At 44.2% G+C, this 19,784-nt stretch overlaps 1 pseudogene; it reads left to right on the top strand.

The window, feature by feature from the left end:
* Positions 1-17,664: 17,664 nt before the first annotated feature.
* LOC133098462 (U6atac minor spliceosomal RNA) lies at positions 17,665-17,776 on the top strand (annotated as a pseudogene).
* Positions 17,777-19,784: the final 2,008 nt, after the last annotated feature.

Below are 19,784 nucleotides of genomic sequence, written 5' to 3'. Positions count from 1 at the left end.
TCTGTATGAAAAGCATACATACTCTAAACATATATAGATTAGAAAGCCGAATACCCAGACACTTTTGGAATTGAGCAAATAAATGAAACATTTCACAAGCAAAAATTCAGATTAGAACAATAAGTTATCTATTATATACATAAAAGTGGCTAAGAGAGTAGATCTTAAATGTTCTCACTACAAAAAAGAAATGGTAATCATGTGACATAATGCAAGTGTTAGCTAAGGCTACTGCTACCATGGTAATCATTGTGCAATATATAAGTGTATCAAATCAACACTTTGTACACCTTAAACTTACACAATGTTATATGTCAATTATATCTCAATAAACTTGGGAAAAAAAGAAAAAACCCAATGAGTTATCTTCCTCTTCTTAACCTGGCAAAGATATTATACATTAGTAATATCCGGACAAACATCTATCAATAGTAGAATAGATAAATAATGGAGGGATAAAGTAAAAGTCCAAAAATAAGAGATCTGTTGAAAAAGCTTTGATACATCTGTAGTGATGGAACCCCCAGAGGTCATTAAAAATGACATCGTACAGAAAGACGTTGAAGATATCAGATGACTTTAATTAAATTCTCTTTGTGTATCCTGTGGCTGCCAAAGTGTTGCAGTCTCTGCTGCAGTGTTTAAAACTTGGGTGTTTCTATTCAGTGAATTAGTCCCCTACCCCTAACATTACTGTGAGGTTGATCTCCATAGGGTTGACCAGTTGTGCAATTCATCAAGACAAACAAGGAGGATCTGATTTTGGATTTAATATTGTCATTTCATATGCATTAAGAACCAAGAAGTGCCCAGCCCAGTGCTGGTCCTGTGGACATGGCTAATATGGAGAGCAGGTTTTCCTCCTTCCCTCCCTCCCTTCCTCCTTTCTTCCTTCCTGCTTGTTCTGTTTTTCTGCCTTTCTCTTTATTTTTCTGCTTACCTTATGTCCTTCTCTGATCTCTTTTTTCTCTTTTATGTCCTCCTTCATGTAATCAGCTTTGCCCTGCACTCGACATGCACCACCATCCAGAGTTACGGAGATGGATGGATACCAGCCAAGCCCCCAGAGCATCTCAGTATATGGGGGAAGCACATCTGAGCTAGAGAGAAGCCTTAGCACAAGGATATCTGAAGGTTTGTGTTGCCCAGGAGCCCTCACACATCACTTGTGTCCCCAGACATAGGTGGATTCACAGGGCAAGCCAAGCGTGCTAGCAAAGGGTGTGCACACGACAGAGTCCCACATGCCACACAGCCTGTGTTATGTTTGGGTCATAGTGATGAGTTTGGTGTAAATGGGACATTCAGTGTGAGCGGGAATCTGAAACGACTTGCCACCTTCCAGCTAACAAGGGGAGAAATCTGTTTGGCGTTAAGCTAAGGACAGGCATCCCAGCAAAGCCCGCCAGCCTCCACAGACTCACCTGTGACCCCACAGGCTCTCAGACGCTCTCTGGCCTTTGCTTGGTGACCTACACTGCCCTCAACCTTATGGCCTTCACGACACACTGCTGGCCTGACGGGTTTGCTGGCATCTCTTCCCTCCCCGCCCTTTGGACTTGCTCTCACCCACGTTCAGAGGCTGTTTTGTTCACACCACACCGCAGGGCCTGTCTCAGACACAGCATGAGGGTCATTAGAAAAAGGCTAGAATGGTCTCAAGCTGCAGCCACGGTGTTTTGTTACTCTAGCACTTCATTCATACTGATGAAGTCCAAACACTCAGCCTGGGATGGCAAGGGCTCCTGTCCCCCCACTGGCCAGGTCTCCAGGACCATTTCTTACCTCTTACATCTCCTCTCCACTCCTTGGTCCTGGCATGCCAAGCCCTAGGCTGCTTCCCTTTTCCGCACCCCCAGCAAAGCTTCCCCCGACCACGTGGTGTTCCCATTGTCTGGGACACAACTGCACCAGCTCCTTCATGGCCCTCCAAACTCTGCCTTAGAAGGTGGGGGCGGGGTCAGCTCAGAGAAGTCCTTCAACAATCCTGCACCCTGGTATTCATCCTCAGAGTGTGGGCTGAACCTAATAACTTGCTTCTAATTAACAGAAGATGGAAAAGATGATGGGCCCTCACTTCTATGACTTGATTGCAAAGACTGTGACCCAGTCTTGCACATTTCGATGAAGCAAACTGCCACGTTGCAGAGGCCCACGTGGCAAAGAATTAAGGTCCTTGGTCCAACAGCCTGCAAGGAACTGGATCCTGCCAACAACCATGTGACCGTGGAAGCAGCTCCTTCCCCAGGCGAGCATTAAGGTGAACATGGCCCAGCTTGGCTGCAGCCGACAGGATATCCTGAAGCAGAAGATTCAGCTAAGATGCACCTGTGTTCCTGACAGTACAGAAACCACGAGGTAATGTGTGTTGTTTTAAACTTCTAAGTTTTGGGGTAGTTTGTTATTCAGCAATAGATAACCCATACAGAAGGCACCTGCTGTGGAAACCCACCTCCCACCCCTGTCACCAGACATCCTCTCAGTCAAGCTCAATGTCCCTCTTTGTCCTCCCAGAGCACTCTCTGTGTACCTTTATCATCATATCCGATCCCAATTCTGTAATCATCTCTTTATAGAGCTCATAATGTAATGCTCCTTTGTGTCCCAAACTCTTAGCATGTTTCCTACTCATGAATAAGGACCAACAGATGTTTGCTAAATGAGTGTGAAAAAGTTGGACCTAAGGTGATGTGAGGTCACGGGAGACTTTTTAAATTAAAATTTTCATTTTGTGATGAACATTGACTCACACGTTGTTGTAAGAAATAACAGAAAGATCCTGTGTACCCTTTACTCAGTTTCTCCCAGTGATAACATCTTGCAAAACTATAGTGGGATATTAGAACAGGAAATTGACCTTGATACACTCCACACTTATTCAGATCTCCCCAATACACGTCATATGACTCATTTGTATGTGTATATCTGTGTGTATCTAGTTGTATGCAATTTTATCCTAAGTAAGATCATGTATCCACTACCACAGTCAAGATAATAAACATCTCCATCTCCACAAAATCTCACATGTGGTCCTTTTATAACCACACCCACTTTCCTCCCACTCCCATCCCTGACTCCTGGCACCACCAATCTGTTCTCTGTCTCTATAATTCTGTCCTTCAAGAATGTTATACAAATGGAATTACAGGGTCTGTAACTTTCTAGGATTGTCTTTTTCACTCAGCATAATTCCCTTGCAATCCATGCAAGTTGTTTGAATTTTTATTACTGAGTGATGTTCCATTTACTACTTTATTTCTTTTTATTGCTGAGTGATGCTCTATGGTAAAGAGATACCAGTTTAACTATTCACCCATTGAAGGACATTTTGGTTCTTCCCATATTTTGGCTATTACAAATAAAGCTGCTATGAAAATCTGTTTATAGGTTTTTGTGAGAACATGTCTTCATTTCTATTAAATAAATGTCTATGTATGCAACTGCTGGATCATCTGATAAATGCAGGTTTAATTTTATAAGAAAATGCCCGTTTAATTTTATAAGAAAATGCCAATCTGTTTTCCAGAGGGGCTGTCTCATTTTCCATTCTCACCAGAAACGTCTGAGTGATTCAGCTTCTCTGCATCCTCAACATTTGGAATTGTCACTTTTTATTTTCACCATTGTGATAGGTACATGGTGATGTCCCACTGTGATTTCATTTTGCATTTCCTTGATGGTTAATGATGTTGGCCATCTCATTGGCCTATTTGCCATCCGTGTATCTTCGTCAGTAAAATGTCTATTCAGATCTCATGGCCATTTTCTAATTAGATAGCTTGTTCTTTTCACTGTGGAGTTTTGAGAGTTCTATATATTTTCTAGATTTAGTCCTTTGATAGATTTGTGTCTTCTCCCAATCTGTGTAAAGTTTATGTTAAGGTTGACTTTTTGGTCTGTGGATATCCAGTTGCTCGAGGCCATTGGTTGGACAGGCTGTCCTTCCTCAACTGAATCCCTTCTGCACAATTGTCAACAATCATTTGGGCTTACACATCAGTCTGGGTCCAAACAAGAGATAGAAACCAAGCAGTATGTTAAATGGGAGAAGTTTAATACAAGAATTATTAACTGTAATAAAGTAATAAGTATAGGATATACAGAAATCTATATGGTATAGGGTCTCTACTAAGGCTGAAGGAGAAACCTGAAGAAGAAACCCAAAGAAGGACAACATTGGGAGGAGTTCAGACTTCCTTGAAGAAGGTGTGGTTTGGCCACCAAACTGCAGAGGAGCTCATTGGTTTAGCCAGACTGGAGTTGCTGGGTAATTCAGGCACCGCCCCCCCCCCCAAGAGTGCGATGGACAGGGAGCAGGTAGTCAGCACCGAGTGGGATGGGCTGGCATGGGGTCAGTGGGATGGGCTGGCATGGGGTCAGTGGGATGGGCTGGCATGGGGTCAGCGGGATGGGCTGGCATGGGGTCTGTAGGCTGGAGGAGGAGGACTTTAGGGCGGGCAGACTGCACGTGCTGTGGGAGCAGCCGCCTCTGTGTGCCTCCTCCAGACCCCAGGGGCTGCATGGACTCCAGGGGCTGTGTGGGCCTTGCAGAAGGAGCCCTGGAACACAGGTGGCTGCATGCAAGCTGCCCACAGGCTCTCATGTCTGTGTGGAGAAGGCTGCCCTTTAAAGAATGGCCCAAATCAGTTCTTCAGACAGAAAAACAATGACCGAGAAGGAATCCTGGGGCACCAGGAAGGAAGAAAAAACACTGGAGAGAGCAGAAATATGGGTAAATACAATAGATTACCCTTCTCACCAGTTCATTAAGTCATATTTGACGACTGGAACAAAAATGATAATATGCCAACCCCAACACTCACTCCAGCCATGCTCACCACATCTCGGCCGCCACAGGGCTCCTGCTCCATTTGAAAGCAGAGGGGCTCTGAAGCCACCTGTGTCCCCATGTGCGGTAGGGCACTGCATCTGCAGGACTTTGAGAGGGGTGAGATGATTGAGGGTCTCTTTGGAAGGGGGTCACCTTGGGGGGTGGCCTTGAGTGTGGGAACAGCAGGGTGACCATCGGAGCGGAGGCTGCCAAGGCAAGGGTGGCCTCCAGGGAGCGAGGGCCACTGGGGGCCAGATCCCCAAATCCGGGCCAGACCCCAGATCCTGGCTGTTGCAGGGGAAGGACACAACACTAGTCCCCAGGCGTGGGCCACCCCACCCCTCTGGCCACTAGGAGGGGGAGATAAGAGCAGCAGAGGCTAGTGGGTGCTGCAGGGCCAGGAAACCTGAGGAATCCTCTCCCTGCCTCTTCGTTTAAGCCATTGAAGGCAGAGGTGGGGAGAGGGAACATCAGATTCAGGGCACTGACCCCCCAGTGCTCTTACCAGTATGGAAGGCCCAGCTCTAAGGGGCTCTTCCCCACTTATACATGAGTGGAGATTCTCCAGGAAGACCATGCTCTTTGGAAATAGGGGTTGTGGGTCGAAAACTTTGCAACATGTACGTAATTAAAATCATACAATTACAAAACAACAAGACAACAAAACAAACCAGGCATTTTTCAGGAACACATGGAAGGTCTCTAGGAGGAAAGTTATGAGCTGAAACAGGCTAGCCACACTCACCTGCTGACCTACTAAAAAACGGGTTTAATCTTCAGTAAAAATGCCAACTGGGGCTCCAATTAACCCCTTGTACTATTTCTCTATGTCCTGTTAGACAAAAAGTAAGAGGAGAAAGAATTGTGCAAGCACTGGCTAGGTTATATGCTGTGGCTAATTTTGTTTGTTTTTCAGAAAAGTATATGTTGGCAAAATAAGGATTTGGGAGTTGCAATCTAAGAAGGAAATAACTGGTTCCCCCACTGCCAAGGTCTGCCCGGAGTGAGGCGTGGACCCTGGTGTGTGGGCCCGAAGGTGGGGCTGAGAGGCTCAGGAGGTCGTCTGGAACACCGGCCTTGGGACATCCAAAGCACTTCAAAGTGGAGAGCCTTATCTGAAAACTCTCCTTGTTTCTCTTTCTGGGGGAGGGCCTTCTAAAAGGAGCAGGCCAGGGACTGGAGAATGCAACAAAAGTCTTTAAGGAGGAAGGCTGGAAAGAAAAACAAACAGACAAACATTTCAGGGGCATGATTGTAAAAATGCACTTCCTCTTCATTTGCCCAGAAAACATTTCCTGAGCTCCTCTGGTTGCAGGCTCCGTGCAGGCCTGGGGACAGGGCACAAGGTCAGCCCGAGGCTGCGGTGGGAGGGCACAGAGAAAGCACAGTCGGACAAGTGAACTTCGGGGATCTCAGAACAGCCTCTAGGGCTGTGACCAAGACGCCCAGCTAGCTAGGGAGCACAGGAAACGGGACCCGAAAGACCTGGGAGCAAGGAGGAGGCCGCGGGTGCCTCGAGGCTTTGGCAGCGCCAAGGAGGGGGTCCTCAGTGGAGATGGACTTGCTGGGGTGCCACCCGTGGGCGGCGCTGACGCGGGGCGGCATGGCCAAGCACGGGGGTGTTGAGAGTGTGCACGTGGTGGCCACAGACAGGCTCAGAGGTGACGGGACATCAGCAGCACTCATGGAGTCCTCCCCAAATGCTCCTGTTCAGCAAGTGGGTGCCCTACGTTTCCTTTGGCAGGAAGCTGCGTGAGGGTCTGAGAGAGGGGCGAGTGCAGGGTCCGCAGGCTGTCGGGAGAAGCCATGGGTCCTGGAAGAGAAGGGAGGAGTCGGAGTTGTGTAGATTCCTCTTCTGCGGATAGCGGGCGTGGGCCTGGGGCCGTGCGAAGAGCTGGGGGCGCAGAGACGACGCGTGCCTCGCAGCCCACGTGGGATCTGCGCCTGGCAGAGGAGGGGGCAGGAGGGGCAGCCGCGGCGCCACCCTGAGCAATGGGAGTCCTAGTGCAAGTGACGCTTGCCAGGGTGGGTGAAGGGAGAAGAGCAAGGCGGCAAGGATGGGACTCCGGCCGCATCCTGTGCGCACAGTAGGTAGTAGCGGGTCCCGGATGCTGGGAAAGCAGTGGCTCAGGCGCGGGGTGCAGAAGGCGATGGGCAAGCGGAGGCTTCCGGGAAGCGCGGCTGTGACTGGGAGGGGAGATGGGGGGCCGGGTGACAAATGGAATTGAGGTCCGCAAATGCGTGGCTTGTGGGTGGAGGGCCAAAGGCATAGGCAACGTGATGGTTTTAGAGAAACAAGAAGGGAGCTGTCAAAGGAAGAGAAGGGAGGAGTCGGAGTTGTGTAGTTGTGGGTTCACAGCTCAGTAGAAAGGCCCATCAGGAGCAAGGACACGTCCTCCAGAGGCAGTCGGGACTTGAGGAGCATCATTCTGAATTTCTTGCTGAGATGGAGGTTAAGTTGGGTAATCGTGTCCAGTTGTACAGGTTGGGAAGTGCACAAGGTGCCTCATCATGGCGAAAACCCATCATTCTTGAGGCAGGTGATCTGGATTTACATCGTTTTATGACACAGAGGACCTCCTCCTAATCAGCATATACTCATGTATGGGCCAGGAACCTAGAATGTCTGCTGAGTGGGAAGGAAAGGGGCAGATGGGGATTTGAAGGAAGAGGTAAAACGTGGAACTAACAGGCAAGAAATGGAGAAAGGAAAAGCCTTCAGCAAGCAGTGAACATTTTCTCCCTCTTTCTCTTTGCCCAAGTGGTTTCAGGGATTGCCCGTGACTGTTACCATCCTAGAATATTACCACAGAGGCTGTGTTCAAGGACAACTTCCCCAGGAACAGAAAGTAACAAACAAGAAGACTTGGGTCTGGACCTCTGCAGTCATAAATGTGCTGTTTTAATAAAACCTGACAAGCCTGCCTAATTTTTTATGAAGTATTTAATTCCCTAAGTATTTCAAAATACTCAGCAAAATGATTTCCTTTTACCCGTGTCAGATTTTTTTTATTTTTTAAGTACTGATGAAACACAGATCATGGCAACTTTTATTTAATCCAAGTCCAGAAGGACTCACGGCCAGCCCTCAGCCACCAGCGCATGCAGGACTTAGGGCTGTTTAGCAGCGTGTTCACCAGGTTGACTCAATGCCAGCCACCTTCCCCTCACAAAATGACACAGTGCAGCCCTCAGGCTCTGCTGAAACGGGAGCTTACAGGGGCAAATTTTGAGCTGATGTGGGTGAAAGAAACAGCCAGTACACATGCTGCTGGCTTCTGCTGAAATCCATGCCCTGTCAAGGAATTATGTCCTAATAGGCTCCTGTGCACCAGCTCAAATCCAGGCTTCTTAGTACAGTGATAATAGGTCACTCCTGGAGCCCATTCAATTGAGGTAATGCTTTTTGAATCTACAGCACAGCCTGGTATGGAGGTCAATAAATATTAGCAATCATTATTACTTATTTTTCTTTGGCATTCTCCAATGTGTCTTACAATTATTATGACAAAGAAAAAAAAAGAGCTTTACAAAACGTAACACTGCTGGGGAATGACACTGGGGTCTGCTGACCTGAAATCTAGCTCTAGTCCTGGTTCCCAGGCAGATGCTGAATCTCTGTGCACCTATGAGACGGTCTAATAGCACCTCCACCACTTGGGAGACTGTCAGGAGGATGAATCCAGACAGTAAATACAAAAGCCCTTATACCCCATTAGGCCACACACATGCATGGAATAGGGGTACAAATCCCATCTGGAGCGTGGAATCGGAATTAACCCAAGATGATTAGCTTACCTTCCTCTAGTCCCAATAAAAGTGTCAGGTAATGAGACACGAGAGCATACAGTCACAGCGAGAACTAGGAGAAAGGAGCACTCCAAGCACTGGACAATCCTGGACCTGCATGGGTCCCTCTAGGCACACTCAGGATATCCTCCAAGTAGAATTCCTTCAACTATGACTCTGCAAACAGGGACTCTGTTATCGCCTCTCTCTAGTGCGCTCAGAACATTGTGAGGAGCTCACCATGGGATTGGCTGCTAGGAGCCCAGATTGCTCTTTCCTGTTATCACTGATGTCCTGAGCTATCTCCCCTCCATCGCTAATGGATGACCATAGGAGCAGGACTCATGGGTCCTGGGCCACTTCTATGCCTGGGTCTCTTCCCCTGGGTCAGGAAAAAAACAACATCAAGAATTTATTCCCCTTGTGGGAATAAATGGCACAATATGGGGAATTATAATGCAGCAATGAATACCCCAATTCTGCCCTAACCAGCTGTGGAGGGCACCCTGGGAGCTCACACTCTGGCCTGACCCTCGAGCAGGCATATACTGTTCCCCTGTCTTCATTCTCATCTCCACTCCCTGGTCAAACCTAATCTCCATTTCTGCTCCCTACAATTTCTTTTCCCCTTGCCTCTGACCCATTGGGCTGTGCAAATGCCCCCCAGGCTCTTTTCTTCCACTGTCCCTGCAGAGAACTCACCTCCTGCCTTCTCTCCATGAGTCTTCTCTACCTGCCTCTCCCTCCGAAACCTCTCTGGAAAAACCTGCAGCATTGCTACTGTGCTCATTCATTCCCTGTGCAGCCATGTGGTGTGGGACCCACCTTGAGTGCTGTAGGGCTGGTGCAAGGAACGGGGAGTCAGACCTGGGCTGTGAATCCCAACCCACTTGGCAGTTATGTGCCTTGATAGTGGTCTAAAACTCTCATTTGTTGAGAGCTCCTTAAAATTTTGACGAGGTGTTTTTGTCTTCATGTCACTGTGGCACAGGAAGGGACTTTGTAGTCTTGTAGACCCTAGGAACGGCATGGCCGAGTTCACACCCAGGCCTCCAGGCCAGAGCCAGTGCCAAGTCACTTCTGGACATATTGGGTGACTTCTGTCTTGGCTCTTCCTGTATGAAGTGTGGTGGCTGCCACTACTTAGAATTGTCATGAAGAGCAAGTGTACATCTATGCCCATTGGATCATGGGGTGGTTGGGAAATACATGTTTTGTCTGCTGAAGAACAGGATGTCTCCCTGGCACGCAGAACCCAGCCTGATAGCTAAAATAGGTGCCAACCAATATTTTTTTTGACTGATAATATAAGCAGAGCCCTAACACAGTACCTGGCAAAAGATGGACATTCCAGAAACTACAGTCATAGGAGGAGGCATTTATATACATGCCTAACCAAGTTGTTCACCATCTATCTGTGGGCAAAAAATTTTGCCTGCCTTTTCAGTAAACAAAGAACGTTGCCTGCCATTCCAGTAAACAATGAATTTTGTCCACCATCAAGCCATCAGCCACTGCAGCCACCCCTGGCAGCGCACCCTGAGGGGATTCAGGATGGAGACAAACTGGGTACTGGCCCCAGATAGTTAAAATGCATATCAAAGGAATAATTTCTATGACCCTAGACTCTTGCATCTTCCCATATAGAAAAGCACAAAAATCATTAATTTGAGATCTCTGTTTTTGGTGTTTAGCAGCAACCTTTTGACGTTTGACTACATGTTTGTTTGTTTGTTTGTTTGTTTTTTCAGCAAAAACTCCTATGTAACCTGACTCCTTCTTCACCTCTTTGGAATAGTCCCTCAGAGCTATCTGAGAGGCTGCCTACCCGGGCTATAGTCCTCAGTAATGTTCTTGAATAAAACATAATTCTCAACTTTTGGTTGTGCATTTTTTTTTTATGGTGGACATATCTTCACCTCATTCCCACAGTCTATGGTCAAGGACCCCCAGAGCCCAGCATGAAGACTGGTTCACACTTGTCACTCACACTTGTCTGTGCTGCTGAGGAAGGTGGTAGCCACACAGAAGGCAAAAGAGGCACACCAACCCTCACCAAAAGACAAAGGGCTTGGTTCTCTTGTTCTGCCCATTGTACAGATGAGGAACCTAGGGCCCTGACTGGTTAAGTTGCCCACAGACATGAGAATTAAATGAATCACAGAATGTTTCCATTGTCTAACAGTAAACACTAAATAAAAATCTTGATCTTGTTTATTTGGAAGGATTATTTGTCCTAATCCACTGGTCCACAGGGCCACCAAGGAGGCGAAGTCACCGAGTGCCCCGACACCCCATGGTAGACAGGACGCCAGGCGCCCACAGTCCCAGTCTGGAATTTCTCTCGTCCACACTAAGCAATGCCCCCCCCCCAAAACATCTTGAAAGTGGTAGTACTTGCATCGAAGCAGAAAACAAAGAACATCTGGAGGTTCTTCCTCCTTTCCAAGCACAACACAGGCTGCAATTTCTTTCCTTTTTTTTAAAATTTAATAAGAGAAAAAATATCCCCCCTAAATTCCTAGGGGAAATCCAGAGACAATTATTCCCATCATATTTTGAGGAAGTCTTGAATCCTTCTCTGGTAGATATTGGATTCTCAGAAGGCAACTGACCTTCTGCAAAAGCCATTAGAACAACGTCATCTGAATGAGGTTTCCAGAATGAAATACTGCAGCCCCACCAGGCAGAAAAACAAACTCAGCCATCAGAGCCCGCAAACACGGCCTCACCAAGCACGGACACACAAATGTACCACACATGTGCAGCCAAGGCTTCTCCGAGATTTCCAGGAGGGTCCACGGGTCCAGAATGCCACACATTTCCACCCCAGCAGGCCAAGGTGAAGCTCAAAGGGATGTTTCATTTCCTGAATGGGCCACCTCCTTTTTGGTAGGAGAGAAGGTCCACGCTGGGATACATTTCCAGGGCTGCTTCTGCACCACAGGAAGACTTGTTCCTTAATAATGGCATGGGAATGAACTCACATTTGCAGATGATTCTGGATGATTTACTCTATTTACAGTTGTGGGAAATGAGACTTGGAGAAATAAGTAACTTGCCCAAGTCTACCTAACTAATAGTCAGAACCAGAAGAAGAACCCGAGTCCACCTCAGAGTCCATGCCCCCCATCCACAGCCATATGGGGGCCACTTTAGCACAACTCCCTGTCACAAGCCCCCTCTAATCCATCACCTATTTACACAACATCGCAGAGATAGTTTGGAAATTCACATCTAATCTTTCACTCCCTCCCCTAGACCCTTTGGGTGCTTGCTGACTAAATAAATCTCATGTGGCTCACAACTTCCAAGACCAGGTCCACACAAACCCTCTCAGAGCAGGAAGGGGAGGGATGGTCCACATCCCATATGTCTAAATATTTTAAAGCCCTGGTCCCAGACCAGGCCTCCGTCCAAAGGAGACCCCAACCCAGGAACTCATGCACATGCATGTGGACACGTCAGTCTGTACCTCTAATTTCTGTGCACACGCATATGCTCAGCCACCCCTCAGGCCTAGGGGTGCACATTGGAGGGGTGGTCAGCCCTCAGGATGTTTGGACAGAGAATTCTGGATGATTAGAGTACCCCACACATGATCTAGAAGGAGGAGTGCAGGTCCCAGGTGGACACATCCTCTTGGCCTGGTGGAGGCCTCTGTGCAGGAAGGAACCCAGCAGAGCAGGACCTGCATGGGCCCTCTAAGGACCAGCACTGGCCATGGCCCCCTCGTGCTGGGCTGAGGGCCTCACTGTCCAGGCACATGTCTCCTGTCCAACCATGCTTTCCACTGCGTGCTACCAGCCTTTATAAGCCACTTACAGTTCTAAAGAGTAACATCTGCTTCATGTCCCCATGAACACATTTGCCATGACCCACCTGCCTAGGATTCCCCTCACCGTTTCACCTGCTGATCCCCCGACCTCCAAAACTCCAGTATGGTTCTTACCATACTGTCTCACAATTATTTTACAGTCTGTCTTCCAGACCAGATGAAGATTCTGTCCAAGCATGAGGCCCAACACAGAGGTGGTGTTTAATCAATATATTGCCTCAATGGATGTCTTTGCTTTGCCCACATCCCAGAAAAAATGAAAGATATCAGCTTCTGTTTGAGTCACAGATGCCTAGGAAAGAGAAGGACTAGAGCAATGTGTGCTTAGATTGTCTTCTCCCAAGCAGACCTCAAGCCAAGGGGACCCCAGCTCAAAACCATGTTTTTCTAATCTGCGAGAAATGTGTGAATTTCATTTAGCATCATACAACAAATAAATATTGGGCACTTACTACATGTCGGACCCTGTCTGGACACTGGAGATACAATGGTGTAGACTATCAAGACAAATACTTGTATCCGGAGCTTACACTTAGTGGGAGCAGACGATAAAACACCAATTACCCGTACCTGTGTGAGCACAATATCACACGTTGACACGTGCAATCCAGGGATCAAATTACAGTTGGATAGAGTAAGCTTGAGTGGCTGCTTTGTCCTGGGAGACCAGGAAGTGGAGGTGACATCTACACTGAGCCCCAAATGTTGAGCAGGAGACAGTCACGTGCACAAGAGTAAAGGTTCAGAGGCGGAAGGAGGAGCCAGCAGTAAGTGCTGGTGATAAGAGCTCAGCATCTCCAGACAAATCCACCTGTGAAGTCACAGCTTGATGAGAACAAGGGGAGCAGGGAAGAGAGAAGCTTAAGGAAGAGGTCAAGGGCTAGCTTCTGCTGGTATGAAAGTGGGTAAGGAGATTGTACCTTATTCTACATCTGACCAGAGCTGGTGCAGGCATTGAGTGGGGGAGTCATAGCCAGTGAGTTATGTTTCCAAATGTTCATCCTAGCTGATACATAGACAATGAACTGTGAGACACCAAAGGTCACTACAAGGTGACTCAGTAGTTCAGGGACTTGTCCAGGATGGTTGAAACGAAGATACCCAGATAGAGAGAGTTGGGTTAGGTTTTAAGAGTCTCCTCAACAGGACTCAGTGATGGATCTTAAGGAAGGGATGAGGTGTCAAAGGTAACATGTGGATGTTTGATTTGAACACCTAGCTAAACAGTTACGAGCCAATGCAGGCAGGGTCCAGTTCCTGGAAGGCTGGATTGAGAAAAAGGCAGGATAACCAGGCCAGAAGTGGAGGCAAAACTGTACTTTCTGAAATCTCATTTGTAATTTTGTCTTTTGGAACTAAAACTCATTTTTCTGTTGACATGATAAAAGGTAGTAAGGCCCCAGGCCAACCCATAAATGCCAATTTAATCCACAATGCACTAACCATAGGCCTAATGAGTCCACTGCCAAGGGACCGGTGCTTCCAAGGAAGAACATCTAGAGTTCCAGTGTGGAGTCCTGGGAACATAGTGTTAAAGAAAACCAGAGCCAAACAGATGTGAAAGAAGTGAAAGTAGATTTTATTCAGAAATTACTGCAATAAAAGAAAAGAGGTCTCAGTTTAGAACTGGGCTCAATTCCAGGTACATCATGGACAAATGGGGATTTATAGCCACGGAGCAGGGTGGTGGACAGTGGATGGAAAATTACTAAGAGGAAGAATCACAGGTAAGGGAAGATTCTGGCTAAACCAAATTGACAGGAATGCTGATAGCATGCCAGGGTGATCAGATATCACCTGGAGAATGGAGAAGGATGAGGGAATTTGATCAGATATTGAGGGTGATCAGATATTGAGTGTGGGAGGTTCTGTCTAAACTGACTCAGCAGGAGTTTTGCTAAAATTGGACAATGCAAAGGCAGACACAGAGGTTCAAAGCTGAATTCTACTTGGGAAGGGTGTTCAGAGGAGCCTGGCTGAAGTTTAGTCAAGGAGAGTCTTTTTCAATAGCTCACTCCTGTGCAGAACCCCCCTTCCCTCTGAGGCCTGGATACAGCAGGAGGGTGAGGCTGGGACTCCAGAAGGCTGGTGGGGAGAGGCTGCTGCAAGAACTCAGCAAGAGGAAGTGACTGACTTGGCCAGGAGAATGCAGGTGATGTGCCTGGGCCTAAGGATGGGGTCTGAGGGAAGGAAAGTACACAGGTGATTTTTCTCCTTACCCACTGTAAGATGATGTTCCCCTTTGCAGACATGAAATACTAAAAGGTGAAAATTGTACAGAGATTTTTTTAATGGTGTCAGTGCAAAGTGATCTAATCTTTTGGAGAAAAAATCGTAACATTTTTCAATATTCACAAAAATGTTATTGCACTGTGATCTAGTAAATTTATAGTTTACTAGAAATCTACACCAAGGAAATACTGTAAAGAAAAGAAAGGTAGCAGTCATTTACTAATTTCTTTTTTGTTTTGTTTTGTTTTTCTCTCTTTCATTTTTTTTAAAATAGAGGTATAATTGATATATAACATTCTATTGGTTTTAGGTGTATGACCTAATGATCTGATACGTGTATGCATTGTGAAATGATTACCACAATAAGTCTAGTTACCATTTGCCAACATACAAAGTTAACTTTTAGGATTCACTCTCTTGGCAACTTTCAAGTATGCTCTGCAATATTACTGATTATAGTCAACATGCTGTAAATTACATCACCCGGACTTATTTATTTTATAACTGAGAGTTTGTACCTCTTGACCCCCTTCCCTTCCCTTCCTTTCCCTCTGGCAACCACCTACTCATTTCTTTATTCAACAAATTTTTATTAAACCAGGCTCTGTTTTATGCTCCAGAGAGATGGCAGAGAAAAACAACAATTTCCTGATTTATTGAGATTCTATTCCCATGCAGGATAAGCAAATATGTAAATAAATAAGTAACCTGTACACTATGTTAGGTGGTGATAAGATTTTTGGGGAAAGTAAAGAAGGACTTCCTATTCAGTAGGATGGAATAGCCACATCCATCTTCCCTCTTAAAATTAAAAACCCTGGACAAACCACAATAGCAAGCATTGGGAGATTCTGAAAGGCGGAAAAAGAAAGTAAACTGTCTAGGGACCACAGGGCTTGAGGTGTGCCATGGCAGCAAGTTCCCTGGGTTTTCTTATTGCAGACTTTATATCCCACACAGAGAACTATAGAAGCCTCCAATCTGGGACTGCCAACAGACACAGACAAAAAAGCTCCAAGAAAAACCTGTTCTTCTGAAACATGCATTTACCATTTAACTAAGCAATTATACTCTTGGGCATTTGTCCCAGAGAAATGAAAACTTACATTCACACAGAAACCTCACACAAATGGTCAGTGCAGCTTTACTGTTAATGGTAAAAAACTAAAAACAATCTAGATGTCTGTCAGTGGGTTAAATAAACTCTAGTACACCCATAAGTTGGGCTCTAAGTCAGCGGTAAAAGGAACAAACTATTGATACAATTAGGATAAATGTCCAAGGAATTATGTTGAAATAAATAGGCAATTCCAAAAGATAACCTACTATATGATTCCATTTATATAACATTCTTGAAATGACAAAATTATAGAAATGGAGAACAGATTAGTGGTTTTCAGGGGTCAGAGATGGGGTGAAATGAGATGGGGAGATGAGTGTGGCTATAAAAATGTGACACAGGGGACTCTTGGGGTGATGGTAATAATTCTGTACCTTGTCTGTGTTAATGTCAATATTCTGGTTGTGACATTGTACTGCAGTTTTGCAAATTTTTACCATTGGGGGAAACTGGGTAAATGGTATATGGGATTTCTCTATATTATTTCTTACAACTTATTGTGAGTTTACAATTGCCTCAAAATGAAAAGTTTAAAAAAGGAAAGGGGGATAGTGAATGTTAGGACAAAGTGGAGACAAAAGGTCTCATGGAGCAAGTGACACTTGAGCAAACCAACGAAGGAGGAGAGGGATCCAACCAGGAAATCATCTGGGGAAGAGCATCCCAAGAAGAGGAAACAAAAGAGTAAATTCTTGTTTATCAAAAAATAAAGAGGGGATAGCATGGTGGGCTAGGAAGCTCCAAGCTCTCATTCTTCCAAGAAATATTAAAAACACAACTAGGGACTGTCTGAAACAACTTGATACAAGCTCTGGAAAATAGTCAAAGCTTTACACACCATGAAAACACCCAATCAAGAAAAAAACACCCTTATTCACACTTGCCCCATCCCTTCTCAGCATGGCAGTGGCCTTGGTTTTGAGAAGGTGGAAGCTCAGTTTCCAGTCCCCTTCTTCCATCAGAACTGGAGGGAGCAGAGCAGATGTTATTTGCCATCTACTGTGTACAACTGTTCTAACTAGTTTGGGGATACTTGAAGGACTGCTGTCAGGTGCTCATCTGTTTTGCATAACTCAGAATCCAGGCAGAAAAAGTGTCAGGAGTTGCTCATAAAACTACAAGATGGACATACAATAGACTACCTAAGGCATAGAGAAGAAGCTGGGGTGAGACTTGTTTGGAAATTAAAGTATTCAAAAGCAGTCATATGTATGGCAGAATTTAGAAAGCCATTCACATGCACAGGACTTTTCTCAGAAAAGTCCTGAGAAAACCTTAAGCTTTCACCTGGGCTGATCCCTAAGCTAAGCGGTATAGGCATGCAAAGACTGGAAGAGGTGGCTGTTGTTCTCTCCCTCTCTCTCCCTCTGTGTGTGTGTCTTTCTCTCTCTCTCTTTTGCTCTCTGTTTTTTCTTGTTGTTGTTTCTTAGTTTCAATTCCTGTCATTAAAGGAAATCTCTGTCAAACATTAGCTGAGCATGAGCTAAAGGAACAGAGAGTTCAGTGATCACACACATCAAGGAATAGTCTTTGCATAATAGTTTGAAGAACTCTCAAAACAGACTAACATAACCTTCAACAATATAAATATCAAACCTTGGAGAAAGAAGATAATGTGATTTCCAAAGTTACTGCATTATAACCGTCAAATGGCAAGCTTTGAAAAAAGAAATTACAAGGCATAAAAAGAAACAGGAAAGCACTGCTCATTCTAATGAACAAATTAGGTTGAAAGAAATCATTCCTGAGTAAGTCCAAAACATCAAACTTACTACACAAAGACTTTAAAACAAATGTTTTAAATATACTCAAAGTGCTAAGGAAAAACACAAACAAAGAACTGAAGGAAATCAGCTGTTATCTGAAAGGAGAAAAGGTTAGTTTTCCCTTGATGCATGGAAGAGGCCTTCAGGCCTGACATTTAAGACACTGCCATCTACTTTGTGACATCTAAATATGGTTTAAAAATAATTTTAAAAAGAATGGAAGGAAATCAGGAAAATGATGTATAAACAAAATGAGAAAATCAACAAAAGATGGAAATTATAAAAAAGAACTGAACAGAAATTATGGAGCTATAAAGTACAGTAACTAAAATTAAAAAATTAACTAGAGGGGTTCAAAATCAGATTTGAACAGACAGAAGAAAGGTTTAGTGAACATGAAGATAGACAATTAAAATTATCAAGTCTCAGGAACAAATAAATCAGTAAATAAATAAATAAAGAATGAAGAAAACTGATGACGGCACTTATAGGACAATATCAAGCAGACCAAAATACTTATTATGAGATTTCCAGTGCAGGGGGAGATGAAAATGAACAAAAAAATAGACAGAAAAATGACAGAAAACATTAACAAAATGTGATAATAAGTTCTTACCTATTAATAATTACTTTAAATGTAAACTGATTAAACTCACCAATCAAAAAGCACAGCCAAATGGATTAAAAAAAAAAAACAACCACAGGATCCAACCATATTTGTATACAAGAGACTCATCTTAACTTTAAAGACACACATAAGCTGAAAATGAATAGATGGAAACAAGTATTTCATGCAAATAGTAACACAAAGGAAGGAGGAGTAACCATACTAATAATAGATAAAATAAACTTTAGGTCTAAAAGTGTCATAAGACACAAAGAAGGTCATTACATAATACCAAAAGAGTAAATTCAAGAGGGAGATATAACATTTATAAATATACACACTCAATATCAGAAGACTTAATAATATAAAGCAAATATTGATATATCTAAAGACAGAAAGAGATGGCAATGCAATAATAGTAGGAGACTTCAATACCCCACTTTCAATAATAGATAAATTATCCAGAAAGAAAATCAATAAGGAATCAGTGAACTTGAATCCTATAGACCAAATGAACCTAACAGACATGTACAGAACTTTCCACCCAAGAGCAGAAGAATACACATTATTCTAAAGCACATTCATAACATTCTCCAGTAGAGATCACATGGTAGGCCACAAAACAAGCCTTAACATATTTAAGATCATATCAAGTACATTTTTGACCACAATGTGATTTCTTAATTTATTCCTTCTTTGAGTGTGTTGTTTAATTTCCACATATCTGTGAATTTTCCCATTTTCCTTATGTTACTGATTTCTACTTTCATTCTGTTGAGATCAAAAAAATAGTTGGTATGAATTCAATCTTCAAAAATTTTCCTCAACTTTATAGTGGTATAAATGACAGATTAAAATGTATATAATTAAGGTGTACAATTGATAAACACCTTTTATATATGTTGTCACCACAATGAAGTTTATTAACTTATCCATCACATCACATAGTTACTTTTTCCTGATAAGAATACTTAATCTACCTTCTTACCAAATTTCAAGTATACAATACAGTAGTGTTAACTATTGTCACCATACTGTACATTAGACCTCCAGAACTTATTCATCTTGCATAACTGAAAATTTGTAATCTTTGACCAACATTACCCCACTTCCCTTTCCCCCCAAGACCCTGGAAACCACTATTATACCCTCTGATTTTATGAGTTTGACTGTTTTATTTGACTATAGATTCCATGTATAAGTGGCATCATGCAGTATATTTCTTTCTGTGGCTTGCTAGTTCACTTAGCATAATGTCTTCTAGCTCTATTCTTGTTGGGACAATTGACATGATTTCCTCCCTTTTAGGCTTAATAATTCATATATATATATATATATATATATATATATATATACACACACACACACACACACACACACATTTTTTATCCATTCATCCATTGGTCAACATTTAGTTTGTCTCCATGTCTTGGCTATTGTGAATAATGCTGCAGTAAACATGTAGGGCAGATATCGCTCGTATCAGGTGATTCTAATTTCCATTCCTTTGGCTATATACCCAGAAATGGGATTTCTGTATCATATGCAGTCCTATTTTTAATTTTTTGAGGAACCCCATACTGTTTTCCATAATGGCTGAA

This window comes from Eubalaena glacialis, chromosome 9 (genome assembly GCF_028564815.1).
Source record: "Eubalaena glacialis isolate mEubGla1 chromosome 9, mEubGla1.1.hap2.+ XY, whole genome shotgun sequence".
Classification (NCBI taxonomy): domain Eukaryota; kingdom Metazoa; phylum Chordata; class Mammalia; order Artiodactyla; family Balaenidae; genus Eubalaena; species Eubalaena glacialis.
The sequence above is the reverse complement of the archived record's forward strand: the minus strand, read 5'-3'. Positions and strand labels throughout refer to the sequence as shown.